Source organism: Cuculus canorus, chromosome 2 (assembly GCF_017976375.1).
Source record: "Cuculus canorus isolate bCucCan1 chromosome 2, bCucCan1.pri, whole genome shotgun sequence".
Taxonomy (NCBI): Eukaryota; Metazoa; Chordata; class Aves; order Cuculiformes; family Cuculidae; genus Cuculus; species Cuculus canorus.
In genome coordinates, this window is record NC_071402.1 from 37,089,757 (window position 1) to 37,116,378 (window position 26,622).

Below are 26,622 nucleotides of genomic sequence, written 5' to 3' on the forward strand. Positions count from 1 at the left end.
TACAAGAACATTTAGCTCACAGTGCTAAACCTGTGTGACAAGAACTTTTCCTGGCAGGAAATGCATTTTAACATTCACATAAACAGCCATAATTGCTATGGTTTTGCAAACTGTTTCACACTTGCTGTCCTTTGTTGTTTCACCGAAATCACTCACGTTCTCTCAGGAAACACATGTACAAAAAAAAAAATAAAAATTGCTGAGTTGTGTGGATATACTGAAAAGAGATTTGAGCCCACTGCAGCCAATACTTTGAAGGAACAACAACAGAGCACGGAAAAATAATTGAAGATGACAACCTGGTATAAAACGCCTGCGAGAAGCCACTAACATGTATATTCACAATAGCTCATTTAAACACAAAGGTTTTCAACTACATGAGTCTGTACCGGAGGGCATTTCAGATTTGTCAGAACAGGCTGAGTGTATTTAATCATCAGAGATAAAAGACGACATGAGAAAAGGTAATTTTTCATGTAAATTTTAGAGAGGGACACAGGTAGCATCATGCGTCTGTCTGAATATTTATCTTCCCTCTGCCCCTTCTTCCCCCAAACCTGGCATAGTTTGTGTTTAGCAGAACAGAAAGTTTGTCTGTTCCTTTCAGTAGAACAGTTAGCTTCCAGGCAGAACTTGGGAAGGACACAAGAAGAGAGAGGATAACACCATCATATGGCAGAAAGCTTAGTACTGAATAGATGCTTCTTCACTCACTGCTGGACAGTATTCTCCACACCTGCCCTGAGCACAAGCCAACTGTTTGCTGGACCCTACTCTAAACAACAGGAATTCAACCAAAATCAATGCTACGTATCTACAACCCTCTGCTCAGGACTGCATGGTCACCAGAAGCATTTCAGTGAATGCAGCTCAGCTTTCAGAACAGTATGTATCTGACCAACTCAACAAACATGAGAAAAATGTTTTAGAAAGCAGAGACCTCAGTTCTCTTTTAAACACCCAGAGGAAAAAGGAACGCCCAGTTCAACATTTAACTCCCCATTTTCTTAAAATGGGGAAGTAGAAAACTGAACTGTATATTTCATATCATAAATTTCCAGAAAGCACAAACTAATCCAGCGCAATCCTGCTATTAGAGAGACACCCATATTTATGTTGGCACAAAGGCCAAAGTCCCTGGAATACAGTGAAAAGGTTTGCTCTTGACACCCAACTAATCTCAGGCAGTTGACTATTTTTCTTGTTCTCAAAAGTCAGATAACCTCCCTGATTCAAACTTCATGTTATTATTGCTTCCGTAGCCACTTAAAATTAAGTAATTTTCAAAGATCTATCTGGTGACTTTAATAAAAAAAGTAGCATCTGAAACCATTGTAATCACAGTTAAGTGATAGATCATCCATAACTGCAACATAGTCAGAGAACTATTTTTAGTTACATATATAGTTACATTAATTTGATTGTTCCCTACATCACCGATTAGGAAATTACAGGGCTGAGCAGGATTAAGCTTACACACACACACCTTTATTTGACTATAACACAGCTCATCGAAGGCAGTTACACAAACTGAGTTACAAATTGGTTTCCCTTTTCCTTTGGCAAGCCACTGTTAAAAGATTTATTACAACAAGGCACAGTTCCTATTTTCCACAATTTTATACTGGCATGGGATTAAGATGGTTCTATACCCACTGCCACACACTAAAATTAACATCTAAAGGTTAACTGTGCACTTCTCCATTATAAGAGGTCCACTAAAATAGTCAATTGGCACCACTTTCAGTAAGTGTTTCACTAAGCTTAGACTTTACAAAGCACTTATGTCAATGTTCAGACCACTTCAGTTCAGGTCTAGCGCCAGGAACTGAAAACAAGTCACTGTGTTTATCAGTCTTCCTGCTCATCACAGAAAAACAAGTAAAGCTTTAAAGTGGATTAGGTGTTCCTTGCCTCATATCATTCACCATCTTTCTCCTCTTGTAAAGTGACATTCATTACAAAGGTTCCTAAAATGCTTGCACTCACACCATAAGCTGTACTTATCCCTTTAATTTTTTATTCCTGATGTCACAGTTCAAATAGCAGTACAAGAGCAGTATGGATTAAAAGCTGTAGTCCAAAGAATATCACTTGGAAAACTCAGCTTTATTCCAGATCTGAAGTTGTAAGATCTATGGGAAACAAAAGGAAGAAGTATCACTCAGATTAATTCAGGAAGAGTTTATTCATCTTACAGGGGAGAAAAAGAATAAATCATCTGAGAAGCTGAAACTGCAATGTTCGTATTTCTTTCTTTAAGCTGCCTGGAAGATCACACTGGCTCTGATGATTTTCTTTCCCTGAGGCATCTCCTCCAAGTTGTGTCTGGGTCACCAACACTAAGCTGAACTGACAAACTTGGAAGAAATGTATTATCAGTTTACCACTAAACTCCACAAGATCAGAGCTTTCTTTCAATTTCTATTTGCCATGAGCATATCAGCCCTTGAGAGCTTCCTATATCTGAACTGCAGGTCTGACTACAGAAACATGGATAGATTTGCCTTAATCATAGAATAGTTTGGGTCGGAAGAGACCTTCAAGATCATCTAGTTCCAAGCCCCCTGCCACGGGCAGGGACACCTTCCATTAGACCACACTGCTCAAAGCCCATCCAGCCTGGCCGTGAACACTTCCAGGGATGGGGCATCCACAGTTTTTCTGGACAACCTGGTCCATTGCTTCACCATCCTCAGAGTGAAGAATTCCTTCCTTGTATCTCATCTAAATCCACTCTCTCAGCTTAAAGCTATCAGCCATTCTCCTGTCACTATATGCCCTTGTCAAAAGCCCCTCTCTAGAAGGCCCCCTTTAGGTACTAGAAGGCTGCTGTAAGGTCTACCTGGAGCCTATTCTTCTCTAGGCTGAACAACCCCAACTCTTTCAGTCTGTCCTCACAGGAGAGGTGCTCCAGCCCTCTGACCATCCTCGTGGCCCTCCTTTGGACCCGTTCCAACAGATCCATGTCTTTCCTCTGCTGAGGGATCCAGAGATGGATGCAGTATTTCAGGTGAGGTCTCACCAGAGTGGAGTAGAGGGGCAGAATCACCTCCCTTGATCTGCTGGCCATGCCTCTTTTAATGTGGCCCAGGATACGGCTGGCTTTCTGGGCTGCAACCGTACACTGCCAGGTCATGCTGTGATTACATCTTTGCCATGCTGTAGTTTAGGAACACAGCTGTAGTTTCAGTAGCAGATAAAACCACTGATGCTGTGGTAACTACATGAAGGAATAACAGAGAACAATCAGTAGGGATGTTATTTTCATCCACAGCTTCAAAAGCGCAAACTGTAGTGTCTTGAGGGTTGCCAGATACGAGTGAATTTAACAGGCACTGTCAGTTCAGAAGTCTCTGCCTCCGGTTATATCATTTCCCACAACTAAGAACAAGCATCCCCTGGCCTCAACTTTGATAACATGTAGGAAGGAGAAGGAACTTTAGAAACCAGGTAGCAAAATAAATATCCCTTAAATCATACTTGGGCAGTAGCAAAAGAGCACGTAGATAATGCAAGACAGGATACCACTGGGACCAGTGCTATCCATAAACAGTTAAAACTTTTAAGCTGCTACAGTATCTAGGCCTGGAACAGGGGAAGGAACAGACAAACGAGAACAGAAGTTAGGTATCCTCCTGGCAAAGCTTCAAGTCTGTCAACAGCTCCACTATCCATTCTCTCCATGCTGGCTGTCAAAAAGCAAGCGGTATTCTCACTGTTTCCTGCAGGAAGCCACAACAATGTCAAATTTCAGGCTGACCCTTGCCTTCTGGTGAAGTAAGAGCATGGCAATAACAGCACCCGGACACTATGAGAATATAAACCCACAGACAAGGAATTTTCTGAATGCCTTACGAGAAAAGTATTTTGTGCAACCTCAAAATAGCTAAATGCAATAGGCAAATGTAGTTTAGTGATACAACCTCCTTTTTACTCCTTTCTAGACAAGCAAGATAGAAAAGGTTTCTGAAATTTAATCTGAAAACTGAAATGTTTTCTTCTCTTTTTAAAATGATAATGGCCTGAAGGTGATAGCACTGCTTAACCAACACCACTGGTTCTGGGTGTTTACAATTCAATCTCTGTCACGACTGTTCAAAATAGGTGAGGAAGCTGTGCAGTCCTCTGCTACCTCTCCAGCTGTAGCCAAATTGCCTTAAAGGCCTCTAAGGCCAGTGCAAAACAGCCATCATACCTGAGTAATAGAATGGAAGCAAAGACAATAACAGGGTCAAAATCGCCCAAAAGACAGCCTCTCTCCAAGCATGCTTGGAAGAATCACCAGGATTCATACTCACCCACTGGAACTGAATACACATTTCCCTATGCGCTAATCATGTGCCTAGGAAGACTTACTCTAGGATTGGGGCACCAGTAAAACCAGCTGCTGAAAATCCCACCCGAGTGTGATTCGAATTACATAAGAAACCTGCATACGCAGAAACAGAGGGTAACATACAAGAGACAGTCCTATTACTCGTTACAAACATTACTCTATTTCCTTTTACTTTAGAGAAAGTATAATCTTTGGCATACTTTTCATCACTTCCTCAGTCTTCTCCACATAGATCCTGACAATGACTCAACATATCACTGGACATTACACAATCTTTGAGAAAGCCCAGAAAGTTAACTTTTTCTCAACCACTGTATGATGAAACAGAGAGACCCACTCTCATTGCAAGACAAGCAGCTGACACAGGAAACGGGAGACAAGATATTCACAATGCAAAGCAACAGAAATATAGGAGGAGGAGAGCCAGGAACTACAGGAGAAGTTACATGCTTCAGGAAGAGTCAAAACCAGAACACAGATCACTAATTTGCAAAGTCAGGTAGATGGCCAGAAGCTGTCTAACAGCTAGGTTCTGCAGAAAACAGTTTTACATTGGCCATGCTTTTAAATATGAAAACACTAAACACCAGCATAGACCTCCGTTGTGGTCTGAGCTAAATTAGAGTCAGTTTTGTGACTAACTCAGTTGCTGTAAGTAGTTTCATTTTTCTGAAAGTTAACTGCATGTTTCTGAGACAGTGTTCTTCTCTAAAAGCGATAACATAAGGCATTGGTACGCATAAAGCCCAGTGCTTATACTTAACCAAGGCCACCCTCATGCTGGTGGAAGGGGGCTGTACCTGCAAGGAGGGAAGAATAGGGCAGGTGACCCTAACCTGACCAACAGTGTATTCCATCCCATACAGGTCATACTCAGTAAAAACTTGAGAGATCACAAGGGTCTCGCTGTCTCCTGCGATGGCTGATATCCAGTGAGGACCTCAACTGTCTGTTTGTTCCTGATCCCAGATCCTGTGTTCCTGAATCCAGTTCCTGAGCCCAGCTCCCTCCTAGCTATGAACCCATTGCCTTGTGTCTCCTCTGCAGCATTTGTGGTGACGTATAGTCATCGAGGGGTGGGGGTGCGATCTCATATATTTATATATATTATATTACTTTATAATTATTTTCATTATTATCATTATTGTTATCACTTCATTAAAGCTGTAGTTTTGGTTTCCAACCAAATTTCCAAGTCTATTTCCTCCCATTTCCCTCTCTCCTCTCCTCATCGGGTGGGATGGAGGAATGGATTTTGGAAGCTCAACTGCATGGCTTCAGCTGCTGAAATTTGTCTGGGTGGGGCTAAACTGTGACAACCTCTAGCAATATTCCAGCTGAAGAAGGAGTACACTAACCAAAATACTCTGACCAACCCTTGGCTTCCATCCACACTCCTTCCTAACTACAGCTTGAAAGGAGAATTTAGAATTCAGCCACTGGTATAAAGGAGAAAGCCTGCTCCCTGCTTACACATCCACCCACTAACATGCATTTTTTAAAATCTCTAGTAGCACCACCACAGAAAGCAGACCACTACTCTGCAGCAATGTGGGCAAAGTCCAATTCTACTGATTCTTCCTACTTGCAGAAAAGGATAGCAGGTAAAGTGAAAACTCAACCAAGAGGAACAACAAAGTAACTCTTCTTTTTTTCTGTCTCTATCGAAATCGGACAAGTCAGGTAAACATTTACTTCCCACGACTCTACCCAAGAACATCCCTTCTGCTCACCTCCCAAAATAAGCCTCACCTCCCATTAAGTTACTCCAGCTGGCATATAACGAGATTCGTGGCTTGGACTGGATCCATTTGCATTCATGTTTATTACATGACAGAATACAGGTTCTTTGCTGTGGTAAGCAAACCCTGAGTAACAAAATGCATCTAAAGAACAAATATGGTCAATAAAAAGCAGCTGTCTTTTAATGTCGAACACAGGTCCATAATAATTTCATCTTTAGCCTGTGTCTGTAGTATCTGGAAAGGTCACTGTGTGCGTCAGCCGGTATGACCGACACAAACAGTAGAAAAAAAAATCAAGTTTGTGTTACACTTGCTACCTGCACATTTCTGGCATGCTTCCTCAGTCTTCCTACACACCAGTTCCCATTAAAGCTAAACAGACCGCCTAAGGAAAGCACAGATCAAAAGCTGTAGTAACAGCACCTGAGCTACTTGCCAGAGGTCCTGCAGACAGCTGGTACCAGCCACTTGCAGCATAGTCAGCTCTACATAAGAGGGCAGTCAGGCTTCAGTGAACACAAAGCATATAATCCCGGCCACAGTTTAAAGCTGCAGAGAATAAGGTGTTTCAATTCTATATGGAATCAGACAGCAGTTGTTTATGCATGCATAACAGAATCTGGTGCAACAATATCAGATGTGGTGAGGGTGTAATTTACAATCAAAGGTGGGAATTGAGCCTGGAAAGCAATTTTAACACCATTCATCATCATCACGTAGCCACTAGTGACTACTTCTTCAGCTTTAAAATTGTCCAAGTGGTTAAACAAGCAGTACTTCTCACCGACATGTGCAAGTTACATGTGCTTATTTCTAAACATGTATCTCAAAATATCTTTTAAGAAATAGGTTGGTTTTCTAAGCTTTCTGTTATTAGAAACACTATACATGAAGACTGCCTTGACAACACTAAGAGTGGACTTTCCAAAATACTTTCCTAAAGCTAATAACAGTTTTTCCTGAAATCTGAAGTATCTTAAAGCCTTCAGAAAAAACATTCCTCCATACACACCTTCCTTTTTTATCATTAGTTCATAGCACAGTCATTGAAGAGCTGATGAAGACCGAAAAAAATAACACAAATACAAGTCAGAACTATATTTAGACACTCAGACTGAAGCACCACTAACATTAAAAGAACCCAAAATGGAATAACAGCAGCTTTTAAAAATACAGATTCATTCTGCGCGAGTTCACAAACATACTTGGTATACATCTGAAAGGAGTTATTAAAAAACCTTAGCTACAAGAACACTACAGCAAGCAACATACACAGAATCTTCAGTGCCAAATAACTGGAAGAACCATAAGGGCATTCAAGTGACATTACTGCCTTGAAAAGGAACGTAGCACCAGCATGAAAACATATCTGAAGGTTAAAGGGGAATAAGAAATGAATATTCCATACTGCAAAGCTACTGCACATCTAAAAGCAGAAGTTACACATTTAAGAGTTCCTGGAGGAGGAAAATTCACATATATATTAAAAGAAAAAAGACGAGCTGTCAAAGCAGCTTTAGCCTTAATACTTCAAAACCACCTTTTAATTACCCTCGTCAGAATTAAATTCCTTAAGGGTATGTGAATCCCTGCAAGACTGCATTGCCTGAAAAGCTGTAGTTTTCCAGGACAATCCCTTAGGTTCGCTGCCTTCTTCCAAAACAACGGCTGTGCACTGGCTGCAGACTGCTCAGAGAGCAGAGTAGGCATCAGGCATATGATACCGGCCCTGGGGCATACAGGACAATACGGGCCTCGGGGCTCACGGGATGATGCCTGCAGTGGGGGTCACGGGACCATGCCATGCCCATGTCAGGGCACAAGGGACTATGCCAGCCCCGGGGCACACATCATGAAACGATACCCACTTGGGACACACATCACGATACGATACCCACCTGGGGCACATGGGATGATGCCAGCCTGGGACATGTATCATGATATGATACCTGCCCTGGGGCACACAATTAGAGCCCTGGGCACATGACATGATACTCACCCTGGGACGCCCCAGGGCACATGACACAATACCCACCTAGGGCACACAGGATGATGCCAGCCCCGGGGCACACATCACAACACGATGCCCACCCCAGGGCACAACATGATACGATACCCACCTGGGGCACACCAGCCCTGCCGGACACATCGTGACACGATGCCCACCCTGGGGCATATGGGATGATATTGGCCCCAGGGCACAACGTGACGCGATACCCACCCCAGGGCATGCATCACGATACCATGCCCACCCCACGGCACATGGGATGACGCCCACCCTGGGGTACACGATAGAGCTCTGGGAGTATGACACAATACTCGCTTGAAGACACACAATAACCACCCTGGGGCACATGATACGATGCCCACCCTGGGCACATATCATGACATGATGCCCACCTGGGGCACAAAGGATGATGGTCACCCTGAGGCACTCGATAGAGCCCTGGGCACATGACACGATACTCACCCTGGGGCACACATCAGAACATGATGCCCACCCAGAGCACAGGACATGATATCATCCTGGGACACAGAACACGATGTCCATCCCAAGGCACAGGACATGATGTCCACCTGGGGTACACAACACAATGCCCACCTGGAGCACATGACATGATGCCCACCTGAAGCACAGGACATGATACTCATCCCAGGGCACATGACAGCCGTTCTAGGGCACACGATATGATGCCCACCCTGGGCACCCATCACGACGCGATGCTCACCCGGGGCACATGGGATGATGCCCGCCCGGAGGCACACGATGGAGCCCTGGGCACATGACACAATACTCGCCCTGGGGCACACATCATGACACGATGCCCACCTGGGGCACACGACACGATGCCCACTCAGGCACAGGACACGATGTCAAGCCGGAGCACACGACACGATGCCCACCGCAAGGCACAGGACACGACACTCACCCTGGGGCATACAATAGCCGCCCTTAGGCACATGATACGATGCCCACCCTGGGGTTCAGGACACGATACTCGCCCTGAGGCACACGATACGACGCCCACCCGGGGCACACACCACGACACGATGCCCCCCCGGGGCATAGGACACGACGTCCAGCCCTGGGGCTCAGGACAATACGCCACCCAGGAGTGAGGACACGCTGCCCCCCCGGGGCTCGGCACACGCTGCCCCCGTTCCTCCCGCGGTCGATCCTCCCCCCGGCTCCCGCCACCTCTGTCTCCTCCGCGCTCTCCCAGCCGCTCGGGAAGGAAGTTTCCAACGCCGGGATGCCGCCGAGCCGCCCCTCTCTCCGGCGCTCTCCAGGCTCGCCGCTCCCCGTCCCGCGGCCCCGTCCCGGCCCCGGAGCGGCCCCGCCCCGGGGCGCAGAGCGACGCCCCCACCGCCGGCCCTGCCCAGGGACAGCGGGAAGGGGCGGTGCCAGCGGCCCGTGGGGCGGCGGGCGGGGCGGGGGGGACCCGGCACAGCCCCTCGGGAGTGCCCGATGCCCTCCCGGCGGCCCCTCCCGCTCCTGCTGGGCGGCTCCGCTCGGAGAGTCCGGGAAACAGCGGTGGCAAAGCCGCTGTGCTGCAAGGAATCCGAAATAATCATAGAATCATGGAACTGGATGGTCTTTAAGGTCTCTTCCAACCCAAACTATTCTATGAGTCTGTAATGGATTGGGTTGGAAGGCATCTTAAAGATCATCGAGTTCCAGTCCCCATCCCACCAGACCAGGCTGCCCAAGGCCCCATCCAACCCGGCCTGCAACACCTCCAGGGATGGGGCAGCCACAGCTTCCCTGGGCAGCCTGTGCCAGTGCCTCACCGCCCTCATGGTGAAGAATTTCCTCCTGATGTCTAATCAAAATTTGCCCCTCTCCAATTTATAGCCATTTCCCCTCATCCTATCCCACTCCATGCCTTCGTAAAAAGCCCCTTCCAAGCTTTCTTGTAGTCCCTTCAGGTACTGGGAGGTCGCTGTAAGGTCTCCTCTGAGCCTTCTCTTCTCCAGGCTGAACAACCCCAACTCTCTCAGCCTGTCCTCTTATGGGAGGTGCTCCAGCCCTCTGATCATCCTTGTAGCCCTCCTCTGGACCCGTTCCAACAGCTCCATCTCTTTAGGATTCCACAACTGGACACAGTATTCCAGATGAGGTCTCACAAGAGAGGAATAGAGAGGCAGAATCACCTCCCTCAACCTGCTGGCCACACTTCTTTTGATGCAGCCCAGGATACGATTGGCCTTCTGGGCTGCGAGCGCAAATTGCTGTCTCATGTAAAGATTCTCATTGACCAGCACCGCCAGGTCCCCCAGGGCTGCTCTCAATCACATCACCCACCATCTGGTATTGAAACCGTGGATTGCCTCGACTCAGGCACAGGACCTTGCACTTGGCCTTGTTGAACCTCATAAGAGTCACATAATCTTAAAGAAAACCCCACACCGTGCACACAAGAGGGGCTTCAGCTTCACCTCTTGGTGCACTTAGAGGTGCCCTTTTCTGTGTGTGCTGAAGGAATAACGCAGAGAAAACGAGATGGGTTTGCATAATACCTAGCACTACTCGGGGAAGTATTTCTGCACCCTCTGAAATTAGAGGGTAAGCTTCAATACTCCAGTTAAAATTCATTGAAACCTCTTATAACTGAGTGTAGCATGTTAAGTTTTTCCTGATCAGATTTAGGCCACAGAACAGTCATTAAAATACAAATTCCGGGGGGAAAAAAAGCTCTTTTGATAGCAGTATCGCTTCTTCTTTATGTTGTTAACTAGATCTAGAAGTGCAGGACAGCCAGGAGTTGGCATGGCTTTGGTTTAACAGAACAGACCACTGCACCCATAAAGTTCAAACCTTATGTTTACTGACTATCTGCTATGGTCTCTAAACACATGCATGTTCATCATTCAGACAAGGCTTAAGAAATAAGGAATATGTAGTGCAAATGGTGATATTCAGAATGAAGTAAAAAAGCCTATGCCATTTTAGCCTTCTCCATATAAATACCCCAAATTATTCTCTCAATTTCAACTGCTGTGTAAAGAATGAGCAAGCATGAAAACACTGTAGCCCATTCTGCTATCTTAACAGATGCAATGCCTAGGATTCCCCAAGCCCTCATGGGTTTTCACCAGGAATTCGTTCTGTTGATTATGGAGAAGCCCCATGCTCTACAAGCATGTCTTCACAAGACTCATATTTGGGCCTGACAAGACAAGACGATGCTCATTTCAACAGTCACGGGTATTGGCAAGTATCTGGCAAGTAGTGATTCAGAAGATTCTGTTTCTGGACACTCCTGCTGCAGAAGTATTCCTGCATAATACTACACTCATGTGTCAGACACTGACAGTCATCCAAATGCTCCAGAAACAAACCAGAGAAGCAGCCTGGCATTATTTAAAATACATCAGTGTTTTGAATAGCGCGTTACAACTGTGTACACACAAGCTACAAGCCAGCTGGATTACAAACTTCCATTTCAGCAGAGTCCAATCAAGAAGATATTAGTTCTACCCTCCTAGCCTGCCCTTTCCTGACTTTAGAGTTTCATCTTTTTGGGGCAGGCACCACTGGATCCAGAGACTCTGCATTGTAGCAACAGCCGCCTTTTGCTTGTTCGGATCAGGCAAGGTATTTGCCTTACATTCATAGTGTGGTTTTAAAGAAACTGTGTTAGCACTTCTTGTTATGAAACCCAGAACTTTTGAACTTCAGTCAGTTAAAATAAGTTGTTGGCAAATAACTTAATCAGGTAGCCTGTATTCAAGAGTTATTTTACTTCAAAGTTGTTTAGCAGTGTTCATCTTCTGGCTGGTTGATAGTTTTCAGTTAATCATTCACTCATCAGCAGATCAGTTGAATGGAGCCCTGGACTGATTTACAGTAAGTAGTGGGGCCTCAACCCAGCAAAGCAGAGAAGATGACCCTGGCCTACAGACAATTTAACTGTCTACTTAACCATGCAGTCTAAGCCCTAAACCTTTGAATAGAGAGTTGGCTGTTTAAAAATAAAAAAAAATTTAAATAATCCTAATTTACAGATTCGCTTGATGAGCTTTTAATGTCTAGTATTCTAAAGTCAATGTGGATACCTGGTGGTTAACTGTATAGCACACACAGAAACACAGAACACAACTTGCCTTTTAAGTGAAGTTAAAGGTCAGCATTTGCTCTGGCATTTCTGTCCCCGGGAACTCCCCTGCATTCCACATTTATGTTTTCTGGGCAAGTAATACACACAAAGAATCTTGCTTCTACTGCTCTGCAGTACTTTGCTTCTGAAGAATGTTACAAATACATGTACTGTGCTGTCATCCCAACTATTTCAAGTCTCTGATGAAAAATACCATTGACTGGGTGGCAGGGGTGGAAAAGAAAAAAGAAGGGAAGAGGAATGAAGGACCCATCTCAACCCAACACAAATGCAAGAGGTCACAGGAATGCAGAGTACTTTTAACATGTTTCTCCAAGTCCGGTATGAGCAGGTAGCAATAAACTGAACTATTAGGTTCTGGTTTTACTGTAAATGACCTTAAATTAGCATGAAAACCTTGTCCCTGACCAAAGATCAAAAGTCTAATTTTACAACATCAAGAGAACTATACAGACAAAACTAAATACAATATAAAAAACATTGCATGACAAAGACAAGGAGGAATGCAGACGACTTGTTTAAACATAGCCAGGAGACTTGCTAGTGAACACTGTTCCGTACGTATACTCAGTGATACTTCAGTGTATATTCAAATATTCACACAACCACAGCCCAAACCACTTGACAAGTGCAGCCTAGTATTTTTACTTACTGCTAAAACACAGTGTGGGTCAATTGAGTGATACCCCAAAATCATAACCTTGCTTTCAGCTTCAAAAACCAACATCACAGGTTTTAGTTTCAGTTCCTGCATCTTTAAAAAGGTATCTTAGCCTATCACTTCTAACATCAAGTTTTCTATCCTACTGCTTACGCTTTGGGACAACACAACTCTCTTGCCCCAGAACAGATCATTAATGGAGTCATCAGGTTTGCACACTAAGATGAGATGATGTTTGGAATCAAAAACTCTTCTGTGACAGTATCTCGCATCCAAGCAACTCCAGTTAAACCAAATGCATGCCTCTTTAAAACCCTCCAAAAGGCATTAACGTGACACTACAACAGATTTGAAGTGATCTTTTAAATAATTATTGTTAACCTTTAGCCTATAAAGCCATAAATATAGACTTCATTCAGGAAGCAAGTGATGGCCACTGTAGTTAACAATGCATGTGCCGACTGTTTTAATCAAACAACTCGACTCCAAGCTGATTGTATCCAGCTACACAGCACTGAGCAATTTGAGGACATTACCCTTTGGAAAGCCTCAGGCTGCAATGGGCAGGCCTAACAATGATGCAGGCACAACAACTCAGAGCAAATACTGTCTTAACACCTGGGATTCCAGCAGCTACAAAGACCCTACAAAATGTCTGAAGACAGATATGCACCCACTGTGTTCTATCAGCTTTCTCACACTACTTCCCAGTATCTTGTTCGGATACACCTAATTAACCTGTGTTCATACCCCACTGCCTGCTTAGGAACAGGACGTTGGAGAGGCTTGGGAATGGGTCTGTTGGGACCAGATGTTCAGCTCTGCAAAGCATAACAACTTTGCATCATATCCCAGAGAAAACAGTCTCCTGATAGACTCCCTTGACACATAAGATTATCAGGAGAGCTGGGCTACCACGGGCAAAATCAAATAAAGACCTCAGTAGGAAAGTGATCTAGCTGAAAGCCTGGGAGTTAAAACTGAAAGAAATGCCAGCTGGACAAGATTTAAACCTCACAGTGCATGTGCAAGCAACAGTGTCACCAGCTAACTGTTCTTTACCAAAGCTGGTTTTGAAACACTTAATGCATGTATGCATATTAATAGCTTTCATTTAACTTATTTTCATAATTGTGGGCCTGTGCTTGTTACAGAAGTCTGAATAATGGTTCGATTTTACATGAGCTGCTCAGAGGAAATTTTTTTCTCTTTCTTTTTGTATGCTAGATCAACTACAAAATGTCTTTAGATTACAGAGGCAGTCTTTCAATTTGAAGGAATGAAATGAATACTTAAAAGACTGACTTGTTGCAAACATACACTTCAATCCCTTCTCCCAACCCACCTGAAACTACCACAAGCCACCTAAACAAGTACGACTGAAAGATTCATTATTATCTCTTGACAAAGCATAAAAACTTGGCAGGTAAAGGAAGCTCCCCAGCCCTGAATAACATTTACAGTGAGCTGACAGTTTTCCAGCACTCCAAACGTGAAGATCATCCATGTATTACAGGAAGAGTGTCCTGGAGCACAGAGGCTGTTGGAGACCAAAACCAGGGATTTACAACATCACCACATGGACCCAACTTAGCAGAGCAAACACCACAAACGAAAATAATGGAAAACTATAGAAAAACTGTAATAAATTCCATAATTTCATAAACATCACAGAAAATGCATAACATGGACCAGAAGAATGACAGCAACACCACATCAAAGAAATTCTTCACAGAAGTTAAGAAGAAAACTGGTTTAAATCAATTGAAGCATATACTAAACATGCACACCAACTAGTACACAAACAAGCATTATGCCAAAAGCAGCAGTGTCACAGGAATTAAAGAAAAATAAATGAAGTTGAAAGATTAAAAAGGTGAGTTTATCCCTACCTAGGGGAATGTGTATGCCAAGTATATTGTTGCGTACCTTGGAAATGCATATTCCCTGCCAGTGCTCTTCAAAGCAATTATGTTTTTTGTTAAAAATACATTAAGCTTTCAGTCTCTTCGGCAATGCAGTTGCACACTGGGATGATGAAGCCAACAGCTGAGAGTTTCTCTGGGCAGGAATAACTGTAGTAAACACCAAATACTCTCAGTCACATGGAAAAGTCCCACTAAGAAGGAGTTCAGTGGCACCTCTATCTTAAGTGCCTTGACATTTACATTGGTCAGAGCTACAGCACATGGATCTGGTCCTTCCTAGAAGCAGTACCTGTTCTCTGAATGTTCAGCAGACATTTACTGGACCTCAGCAGACATATGCTGGACATCTACACTCCGAGCTGAGTGGTTCTGGGTGCAAATGCTGGCAGGGTTCCACCAGGAGATGTCATCCAACTATAGCCATGTCATTAGGAGAAACACTGCTAACCAAGGCAGATGGACATACTCACTGCCCACGGGGCTTGGATCTCTTTCTGCTTTGCGGCTGTCCTTGCTCACTGCAAGTGTGCAGTCAGGAGCAAGAGCCCAAACGGATATCCATAAACTAGTTCTGGAGCCTGAATGCCAAACTCCAAATAGCATAGTTTACCTTAGCTTTCCATTATCTTGCAGATTCACACTGTAGATAATGCCTCAAGCCACCTCCATTTGCTTACATGGAAGCATGGAAGATTTACATGGTTTTTACATGGGCTCCAAGAATATGATGAAATAGAAGTCCTGTGTCTAAGTCCTATAATGATGAATACATACATGACAAAAGGACAAGGGCAGCAGGTTGCTTTACATATCTATAGCAAAATATGTGCTTGACATCTCAAACCCACCATTTATTGCTATATGCTAACACGTTCTGGGACTGGTCTCAGCAAATATGTGTACAGTGCAGTAATAAATTACTGTGTTGTTAAACACTTTGAAGCTGAAGTTGTCCAATGCAGATCATGAAGTATAAGTTGATGATAGTACTGTGAGACTTGCATTTTTCTCTTAGCAAATGCTCTTTGGAATTCATCTTGTAAATACAGTTCTATTAAACAGATCAGGTATCTGAGTCTGCAGGAGACCTGAGCAGCTTGTGCGGGAAGGTACAGACATACTTCATGTTATCACACTTTGCTTTATTGCACTTCACAGATACTGCATTTTTTATTGCACCATTTCTTAGCAATGTAGTATTTTTTATTTAAGGTGTAGATGTTTTTTTAGACATAATGCTATTGCACCCTTAATAGACTGTAGTATACTGTAAACACAACTTTTCTAAGCACTGGGAAACAAAAAAAATCATGTGACTTTATTGTGGTATTGGCTGTATTGCAGCAGTCTGGAACTGAACTCGCAATATCTCCAAGGTAGGACTATAACGAAAAAGGAAAGCTAAGTATAAAAGAAAAATAGCTCTCTAAGTAGTAGTTCTATATGGATGTTTCTTAATTCAGCCTCCTGAATCCCAGCTACAGCACGTTCTACTGGAATTGCAAATACAGGCTGGTGCACACAAACATGCTTTGGTAAACAATTGCTCTGGCACACGATGTTATGTAGGTGGGGTCTACCCAGAATGTCAAGAGTTCTTCCCCAGAGTGTAGAGATGAGCAAGAACACAAGCACCATACTTGCATTTTCAAGCTATTTACTGTTTACCGATCTATTTAGCAGATCTGTACAGGTATTCTATTAAAATGAAACTAAACAAGGGCATTGGTTTGGGGAGCGTCCCTGCATCGATTCCACCCCTTCACTGCCTTTTCCAAAAAACTCAGCATTTCAATGGCAGCCTAAAATCTACAGAACAGACCAGATTTGGATTTGCTGTTCTATTAATACTTCTAACAAATTGTTTATGCCAAATGACATGTGCGTTCCATTACAGCACTGTTATGCACCAACTTGGAGTAGAATAAAAGTAGCAGGGATGTAAAAAAACCTACCACCGAACCAAGCAGCTCTGTCTCATAATCCAAAAATGAAAGAGATTTAAGCAAAATGTTGTAAGAATTTATTACTTGCTGTCCTTACTTTGTTCAGTTGTTTATCTAACTGTTTCCTCGTGTTTGCAAGATGCCCAACCTCTTCCCGACATGCAGAGAAGAGGTATTTCCATCTACCAAGTACGGAGTCTAGTTTTTGGCATCCATGAACAAATACTCTCATTTTCAGTCTTGGGAGCTGTGGGTCAATGTTTTAATTGTGTATATGAGTTTGAACCCTTAAGTGAGTTTCAGCAACAGAGTTATTTTAAGACACATCCTCTCTTCATATACCAGGTAAAACCAATGTACACAAGATGTCCAAGAACAAGCAAGGACAGAGGACAGATGATCAGCTTTCAGACTCTACTAGATTTTTCTTAACATATCTTTCTTTTCGTAATATGACAGTCTAGCAGAAGCCACTTAATGGAATATTACAAATTTGAGTATGGAGCATAAGCAACAATTAAAGAAATCCCTCTAATCTTGATATGAACTCAAGATCACTCTTCCATTATGCAGTTTTAAAAAGGAACATGGCAGTATTTAATGTTTTGGGTCAGCAATTTTTCAATATTAGTTGTTATGGTGTTGGGTGGAAAGGACCACAGAGAACAAAGACATTGTAGATGGCAGCACAGAACATGAATACTAAATAGAAGTTATCACAAAATTGTATTTGTTGACATTTAGCTTTGATGTACACACAGCAATTTTAAAGGGACAAAAAGAACCAGATTATTTAAAAAGGCATAGTATTTTCTTGCAGTCACTGCTCACGTTAGTCAAATATTTTATATGAAAATGTTCCTGCACAAAAATCCAAGCTACTGTTTTCCTTCTATAAGGGATGAGATCAACAATGTCTTATTCCAACTACAGTCTTCTCCAACAATGCTGTACAAATTAAAGTAATTTTTGTAGATGACAGTGCAATTTTAAGCTTGCTTAAGAACAAAAAAGAGCAAAATGCCAAAGTTTTCTAATTACATGGCAATCTTTCTGTCAACCTGAATCATTACATGTTTTTATAAATCTTTGATTTAACCAAAGAGAAAAATGTGTTCTAGAAAGAAGATACAGAATTTTGTAAAGCCACGAGAACTCAAGATGTCCCAGGGAGGTGGTCGAGTCGCCTTCCCTGGAGGTGTTTAAGGAAAGGGTGGATGAAGTGCTTAGGGACATGGTTTAAGGGAGTGTTAGGAATGGTTAGACTCGATGATCCAGTGGGTCCTTTCCAACCTGGTGATTCTATGATTCACTTGATAAATACCCTGTTGTTGCATTGGTAGTGAAATATGGGAGCTGTGCAGAATCTGTTCAGGAAACTATCAGTGATCAATCTCTGTTTGGATGCAGCTGCAATGGTGATGAGGATAGCCAAACGGGAATATGCACCACACTAATGGAAGCTAATAGAAGTGGTGTGGGAGGAAAGTGCTAATATCTTCCACTAATTAATTGATGAAAATTTAACGTCAGTCTGAAGCAGATACCATGTAAGTGCTCAAAAATCTCTCTGTTCCACGCTAGCTCTGTTTCCCCTCAGGTTTGGGATGAGTCACTAGCAGGTTTGTACACTAAATTGCTTCCGATTCAAATGTACCTTTCATTTATATAAAAAGTGTTGCGGTAACAGCCCCTCAAAATACCCACTTCAGAAATAATGCTTCATCATTCACCTTTATATAACTGCGGTTCTCCCAGGCCTACCCTGCTCAGTGTTTTTCTCTGTTTGCCACCAATTTCTGCCTACCCACAGGCAGTCATCAGGACACCAGAACCTCAGGGATCACCTACGCTGCTGGCAAGGTCACCTCCCCTAGGGAGCCTGGGGTGGCGGGCAGATGTCTGGCCAAGCACTCCTCACCACGTACCTCTGTTAAAATAAAGTCAGGGTAATTACAGGTATTTTCATTCTTCACTCCTCTGCCTCCACTGATTGATTCAGAAGCATCTTCAAAATCAGAAAATATAATCACTGTTTACTTCTCACTCTTATGAGAATAATGCCTATTTTTGAGAAGAGAAATGCAAAAGTACAGAGGCCAAAACCATTTTTTTTACTTAACTCTTTTAAAGTCAGAGCAAGCGAGATGGCTGTTTATACTGCTGACTCCTGGCTCCAGCATTTCTACATGCATAACTGCTCAATAAAGTTTTTGGTATACATTTTATTTCATTCAGTGTGAACCTGCATAGTTAAGTTAGTACCACATTTTAAAATCTGTTTTATGGGGAAGATGTCTCAAGTCACATAAGCCAGAGCAGCTTAGTACTTTTACAGGGTAATAGAGTGATGGTAGAGTTTCTATCAACTAAGAATAGGACCAGTGATCCAGGGAGACAAAAAGAGAACAAATAAAATATTAATCTCACACCCAGAGAATGATGGTTTTGACATTTCACATAAATGCAAACTTGAAAGCATTAATATGCCTACCATGGTGGGCAGGTATGAAGTCAAACTGTACTTGTGCAGATGCTAGAATTGTGGGAGTATGCAAACAGGAAGATGGTAGGATTGGTTATTTAATTTACGTGGGATTATATGAAGTGTTCTTTTATTGCATGTCCAGGAAAGCTGAGAGCACAGCTCATGACTTCCTGTATTGCCTCAGGGAGGGGAGAGGAAAGTAGGCAGAACCCCTACTTCTTTATTTTAGAACCAAAAAAAAAAAAAAAAAATATATATATATAGAGAGAGAGACTTTCTTTTGTAAATTTAAAAAATAAATTTATCTATACAAGCGGGGGGGGGAAATTTACTAAGAAGGAAAGTAAATATGATACTAACAAAATGTTATTTCAGAGAATATTTCTATCTTATGAACACATAAATAATGGAATTTGTGTTAATGTTTTAAACGTTTTGAAGTACTGCTAGATAATCTACCTAGAGCTGAAAAACTAAGCAGAGCTGAAAACCACGGAAAATAGATGTGACACTGGTCTGTGGTTTATTCTGTAGTTTGTTGGCACAGAATATACCACAGATTTGTAAGGAAGTCAGATTAAAGAAAGAAACAAACAAAATTCCTGATACAACAGAGCACAATAAATAAGTAAACAAGAGTCTGAATCTCAATGAATAAAGCAGTATTTTCTTTGTCAGCAGTGGCATTTTCTTGGGCAAGATTATACAGAGTCCAATGAACAATAAAATTAAGACGTGCTACATTGTAAAACATGAAAACAGCAATAAAAATGTGCCTGCGGCATAGCCTTAAAGAATTAACCAAGACGCAAGGAAAGGTTTTGCAGAAGAACACAGAAGAGATCTTGAGTTGTCCAGAATCCTGTCTCTTACTCCTCATCCCCCAGTGGAGGAAGATTACTTGCAAAGGACAGCCTTTTTACTCAGCTAGGAAAAAATCATCTACTTCTCACTTTCTTCTAGAAGCACCCCAGGCCTCATTCTCTAGTGTCACGGAACATCGATTGCTCATCTCTGTAGAACAACAGCAGAACCCTCAGCTTACATAAAATGTTTGGAAGACCACTCACCAATCCCAGGGAGATTGGAGCTCCTTAGTAGTATCAGGGTTCGTGTGTCAATATGCTCAGTGAATTAGTTGGCTAAAACTGATCTCTAATTAGGTACAGGATATGAAGGGCTGCAAATAAATTAACATCAAAAATCACAGTAAGTCTTATGGGTTGGAGATCTTAGTGCAAGTAGGAGAAAAGGAATCAGAAGCCTAAAAAAGCATTTTGTGATCAAGACAAACTGGCAGAGCTTTATTATATTAAACTCCAAATAGTGTTTTATTTTGGGCACCTCCTTCATCAGCGCAGAAAAAATGGCTGCAGGCAGCTGCACACACCCCACAAACAGTAATATCAAATAGTAGGCAATGAAAAAAATATCTTCCCATTTTTGTTATATCATCTTTCTCATTTGTCTTTACTGCAAGGATAATGTCTGTCTACCGTTTTACATCCTGCCTCTCCACTTTCCCATTCTCTGCAACCATCCTATCCAGAGGAAACCCACAGGGTTTCAGACCTCAAGAGATGCAGCTCTGAACACAACCCCTCTCTTCTTGCTCCCTCCACAATCGAATGCCACTGTCACCCACTCTGTTCAGAATCATTTTCACACTGCAGCTGTGACTTGTCTTATCTTACCACCTAGGAATAAAAGCCGGAGCAAAGTTCTTTGGAAAAGAGGTCATCTTTATTAATTTTGTGTAAGACATCTAGCATAATGTGGACTTGATGTAGCTTCAAGTGCCCAATGACTGCCAATGACCAAGATAACTAAGTAAATTTAGACATATAGATATGTATTATTGCATATATCCCATTTATTGTGCTCAATGGACTACACAGTAATCCTTTGAAGTGTCAATATCTTTCTATTCCTAGCTCTTAAGACCCTGGTCAGGATAACCAGATCCCTTTCTTTTGAAAGAGCGGCATCACATAGCACAGATTTAACACAAATGCTGCATGGACTGGCTTCCCGTAGCGGAGTGGGAGCACTCTTTCTGCCCTTTTCACTCACCCTGGATTTGAAGAAAGTTAATGCTAAGCCTTTAGCATCATTGGTGTCATTAAGGGTGAATGTGTAAAGACTCAGTTCTCTCTTGGGAGTGGAATGCAGTACAGCATTCGCCTTTCAAAACAGCAAGAGGAGGCATTTACAGCTAATTGCTGAGGTCACTAAAGTCACACAACTGTTCATTCGAACGATGTGGTTCTGTTAAATTGTTTTACTTTCACTGCTGTAATAAGCAGTGGAAATAAATCCATGGTTGGAAGAGTTTGGGTCCTGCATCTGACCTTTGTACAGTATCAATAACTTGTGGAACAAAATCTAGACCCACCACAGATGTGCTCAGGTCTACATATTAAACAGATAGCAGCTTGGAAATAAAAAAGAAAAGCCTGAAATGGGAATCTATATGTGGTATCTTGATAGCCACATGACATCAGGAGCAAAGGCCCATGAACTGACATGAAGCTTTATTGTTGTTTAGACTCATACTTCTTATTTAATTAAAAAACAGAGAAAATACAGAAGGCAGCAGATCCTTTAGATTTGTTTCTACAGAAATGTAGAGTAAGCACTTCAGAAGACAAGTTGACTAAACCTCATGGAATGGGAGAAGAGGGAGCTCATAAATGCAATGAAGACAAATGTGAACACATTCAGGTAGAGAAGAGACATCACAAGAGACAATACTAAAAGGAGAGACAAGAAAGCAGTAGCAGCTTCTCCAAAAAACAATGCAACAGGATAATCTGTGCTTATGCCCTGTAAAAATAAACAGTGGAAGATGTATTTGTCAAGACAGACATAGAATGTGGAAACAGTCAAATTGCTAGCAATAAGTATAAAATCTGCATAAGCACACAGATATTAGAATCAGCATGGTTAAGATAGAATTATAATGCATATTTAAAAAATCCTTACTATCAATAAGTTTATACCTTAAAAGCAAGAAAAACCTGCTGCCCTAGTCAACACAGAGAAAAACTGATGCAGAATGACATCCAGAAGGCTACTGTGTTTAGGACATCTGTCTTCATTGAGGGCTACAAAGATGATCAGAGTGCTGGAGCACCTCTGCTATGAAGACAGGCTGAGACAGTTGGGGTTGTTCAGCTTGGAGAAGTCAAGGCTCCAAGGAGACCTTATAGTGACCTTCCAGTACCTGAAGGGACTACAAGAAAGCTTGGAAGGGGCTTTTTACAAAGGCATGGAGTGATAGGATCGGGGAAATGGCTATAAATTGGAGAGGGGCAGAATTAGATTAGACATCAGGAGCAAATTCTTCACCATGAGGGTGGTGAGGCACTGACACAGGTTGCCCAGGGAAGCTGTGGCTGCCCCATCCCTGGAGGTGTTCAAAGTCAGGTTGGATGGGGCCTTGGGGAGCCTGATCTAGTGGGATGTCTCTGCCCATGGCAGGAGGGTTGGAACTAGATGATCTTTAAGGTCCCTTCCAACCCAAACCTTTCTATGATTCTATTCATCAAGAGGGCCAAATCTAAGCAGTAATTAGCATAAATAATGACAGGCAGGATTTCAGGGAGCAGGAGAGAGAGAATGTGAATGAATGTGTATGCATGTGTGCACAATGGAAAAAACAAACACGTAAACAAAACAAAGCAACAAAAAACAACAGGTAAGAAGATTAGAGACCCAATTAGACAGTTTAACTTTGAATTCCTGGGGAAAACAATCCAGAATGAAGTGCTGAGCAGCACCTGGAGGTAATCTTAACTGGTAGCCAAAAGAGATTTGTTAAATCGCATTGCTAAATTTCTTTGACAGGTCTTCCAGACAGGTAGGAGAAATAGCACAGATGTCACATCTTTCCTTTCGTAAGGCTTAGAAACACCCTCAAGATATTTTAACAATCAGACTACAGATGCAGGAAGAACAAGTATTAGTTTAGGATGTGAGAAACAAAGGTTAAATATATCATCATCAGGATAGAGTAGTGATCTGGAAGGACAAAGTGAAATGTACCAGGTTATGTACAAGATACTCCCCACAGGCAGGAACCATCAAGTATAGAAATACTGGGAAACAACAAAGCAGCAGGATGCAGCAGGACACAAGAGACAAATACCATGCTGCTGTAAGAAAGAGAAACATTACTATGAGATATAAAATAATAAGAAATGTGTTGGAGTGAAAAGCCTGAGAGTAATGTGCTGAACTAAAAAAACCAAAACAAAACAAAACCAAAAAGATGCTTCTACTTTACTTTGTTTGTGTCTGAATACCTAGGAAAGGTGTGAAACCACCAGAGACGCTCTAGGGAACAGTAAGGAAAATGCGATGCAGTCCAGAAAATGTGACTTACAGGGAGGTGGGGTGGGCAAGATAGGTGTTAGTACAGAGGAAAAAAACTACAAAGAGAAGAGAATTGTCTCTTCAGTCAGCTATGGATAGAACAAGTCCTAATAAGCACAGGAAAGGTTCAGATTAAATACTGGAGGAGGGGAGACAAGAACATTAACAAAAAAAATGGAAGGGTAATGAAGCACTGAAAGAGATTCCACCAGGAAAGAGCTTTAAAAACAGCAGAGGCAAATGCTTCTTCATAAAAGATAGATTGCACCTTTGGTGCAAAGACAGTTAAATGACCTCATGACACTGAGCCCTTAGGCTGGGAGCAATGTTCTAGCAAAGAGATCGTGGCAAACAAGAAGTGAGAGGAAGAAAAAATGGTTTGAAAGCATGGAGGGAAGCACTGAGGGAAGTCAAGTGACAGGCAGGAAACAGAAAATGAAAAATGAGACAGGCATTTGCAGGGAGAGCCATTCCAGAGGCGTGTTACACCTTCATGAGCAACTACTTAGAAGGTTGCCCCTGATGCCATAAGAAGAGGCAGGCTCCAGGTGCTTGGATCTGCCTTTGGTGTAGTTTTTGTTCCAATGTCTACCTTAGCAAGTAACACAGTGCAAGACAAGCACATTCACAGAGAGGAACGTTGAGGATGCATCATCCACACTCCCTATGTTTACATGGAGATTTGTATGTTTGGCTTCAAGCCAGCTCTAGCCTGGTCCTATGGACAGGACATCCGTTTGTGGTCTGTGGATGTTACAAGCACTCCTGCAGAACATCTTCCAGGGTGACTTCACCTGGAAAGAATACAAGTCATGTTCCCCAAGATCACCCAGCAAAGTCAACTAAAATGTGGTGAGGGATGTACTTCAAAAGCAACCTCCTAAACTGAACTAATGTAGTGACACAGACTCACTCTAAGCCAAACCAGAGGAAACCAGGGCCAACAGTGACATCCGTATGGCAGATAGCAAAGCAGGACAGGTCAACTGTAGCAGACCAGAACAACACTGCTTGCCTTGACTGTTAGATAGGTCCCAATACTTCGCAGCAACAAGCAGAATTGGAGTGACAGCGTTACTTGTTTAGGCACCAGGCACTGTTTCGAGGAGCATATTGACCATTTTAACTTATGCAACATGTGGACATCTTTGGTAGGTCTGCATTTACTTTAAAATAACATTGTTAGTAATCTGTCTTTATTTTGTTTCTTTAAATGAAGACCTATGTCTAGGGTCTTTATAATTCACATAAATGAAAATAGCAGAACCAAACCAAAAGGCCAAGCACCCAAGCCATCAATCTTTTCCAGCTGCCAAGTCATAAAGCAGTAACCAAGACAAAGAACATTCCAGTTTCTCATTGACAGTTCCTTATTTCCTACCAACATATTTTCATTTCAAGATGCAACTTGCTTTTCCTAAAGAAGGGTCAAGTTGCGCATGTCTGTCTGTGTGTGCCTGTTTAGATTCTGAGGAGCAAGGCCATTCTCTACTCCTTATGAGGCCACTACTCTGTAGCTTCTGAAATACTCTGTACCCGTGGATTCTTTGTCAAGGATTGTTTTGTTTCTTATTCTGTTCACATCACACTTCCTACATATACCCTGAAGAATTTTCTGGTCTTTGACTGGGTGGTTGATGATAAAATTTCCTTTGGTTCACTTCAAGTGATTCTCCTATGTAAAACAGCGAACTGATTTTTACAGACATTGACAAGTTTACAGCTTCATGGAACTGCAGAATGATAGGACAGTTTGGGTTGAAAAGAACATTAAAGATCGTCTAGTTCTACGCCCCTGCCATGGGCAGGGACAACTCTCATTAGACCACATTGCTCAAAGCCCCATCCAACCTGGCCTTGAACACTTCCAGGGATGGGGCAGCCACAACTTCTCTGGACAACCTGGTCCAGTGCCTCCACCACCCTCAGAATGAAGAATTCCTTCCTTGTATCTCATCTAAATGTATCCTCTCTCAGTTTAAAGCTATTTCCCCTTCTCTTATCACCACATGCCCTTCTGAAAAGTCCCTCCCCAGCTTTCTTGTAGGGCCCCTTTAGGGACTGGAAGCCTCCTATAAACCCTCTCTGGAGCCTTCTCTTCTCTAGACTGAACAACCCCAACTCTCTCAACCTGTCCTCACAGGAGGGGTGCTCCAGCCCTCTGATCATCTTCATGGCCCTCCTCTGAACCTGCTCCAACGGGTCCATGTCTTTCCTGTGCTGAGGACTCCAGCTCCAGGTGGGGCCTCACCAGAGCAGAATAGAGAGGCAGAATCATCTTCCCCAACTTGCTGGCCATGCTTCTTTTGATCTGGTCCAGGATAAGATAGTCCTTCTGGACACAAGTGCACATTGCTGGGTCATACTGAGTTTCTCACCAACCAACAGCTCCAAGTTCTTCTCCGCAGAGATGTTCTTAATCTACTCTCTGCCCAGCCTGCATTTGTGTTTGGGATTGCCCCAACCAAGGTGCAGGACCTTGCCCTTGGTCTTGTTAAGCTTCATGAAATTACTGTGGGCCCACCTCTCAGGACTGTCAAGGACCCGCTGGATGGTATCCCTTTCCTCCAACATGTCTACTGTACCTCATAGCTTGGTGTTGTCAGCAAACTGAGGCAAACTGCTGAGGGTGCGTCAAACTGTTGACCACAACTCTTCCGAGTGCAACCACCCAGCCAGGTCCTTATCCACCAAGTGGTCCATCCATCAAATCCGTGTCTCTCCAATTTAAAGACAAGGATGTCATTCAGGACAGTATCAAATGCTTTGCTCAAATCCAGACAGATGACATCACCTGCTCTTCCCTTTTCTACCAGCACTGTAATTTTGTGGTAGAAGGCCACCAATTTGTCAGGCATGATTTCATTTCAGAGTAAAACCCTATGTTAGGAGATTTCTTCTTCCACCTATTTTAATTCTTTATAAACAAAGACACTTGAAACATAGGGGTGGGCACACCAAACCACCTCAACTAGAATCAACAAGTACAATTAAAGTGTGTGCACAGAAATTCTAC

The 26,622-nt window shown here is 42.7% G+C and overlaps 1 protein-coding gene across 4 annotated transcripts in view; it reads right to left on the minus strand.

Moving 5' to 3' along the window:
• SGK3 (serum/glucocorticoid regulated kinase family member 3) overlaps positions 1-26,622 on the minus strand; it is a 65,757-nt gene that overhangs the window by 31,591 nt on the left and 7,544 nt on the right. Inside the window, exon 2 of one of the 4 annotated variants that reach the window (XM_054058571.1) lies at positions 1,929-2,135. The exons of 1 other annotated variant lie outside the window; for it this stretch is intronic. The gene's annotated coding sequence lies outside the window, so the exon portion shown is untranslated. Of the gene's footprint in view, positions 1-1,928; positions 2,136-9,283; positions 9,442-20,299; positions 20,396-26,622 lie in introns of those variants that run through there. 2 more of the 4 variants (XM_054058572.1, XM_054058569.1) reach the window with 2 other exon arrangements.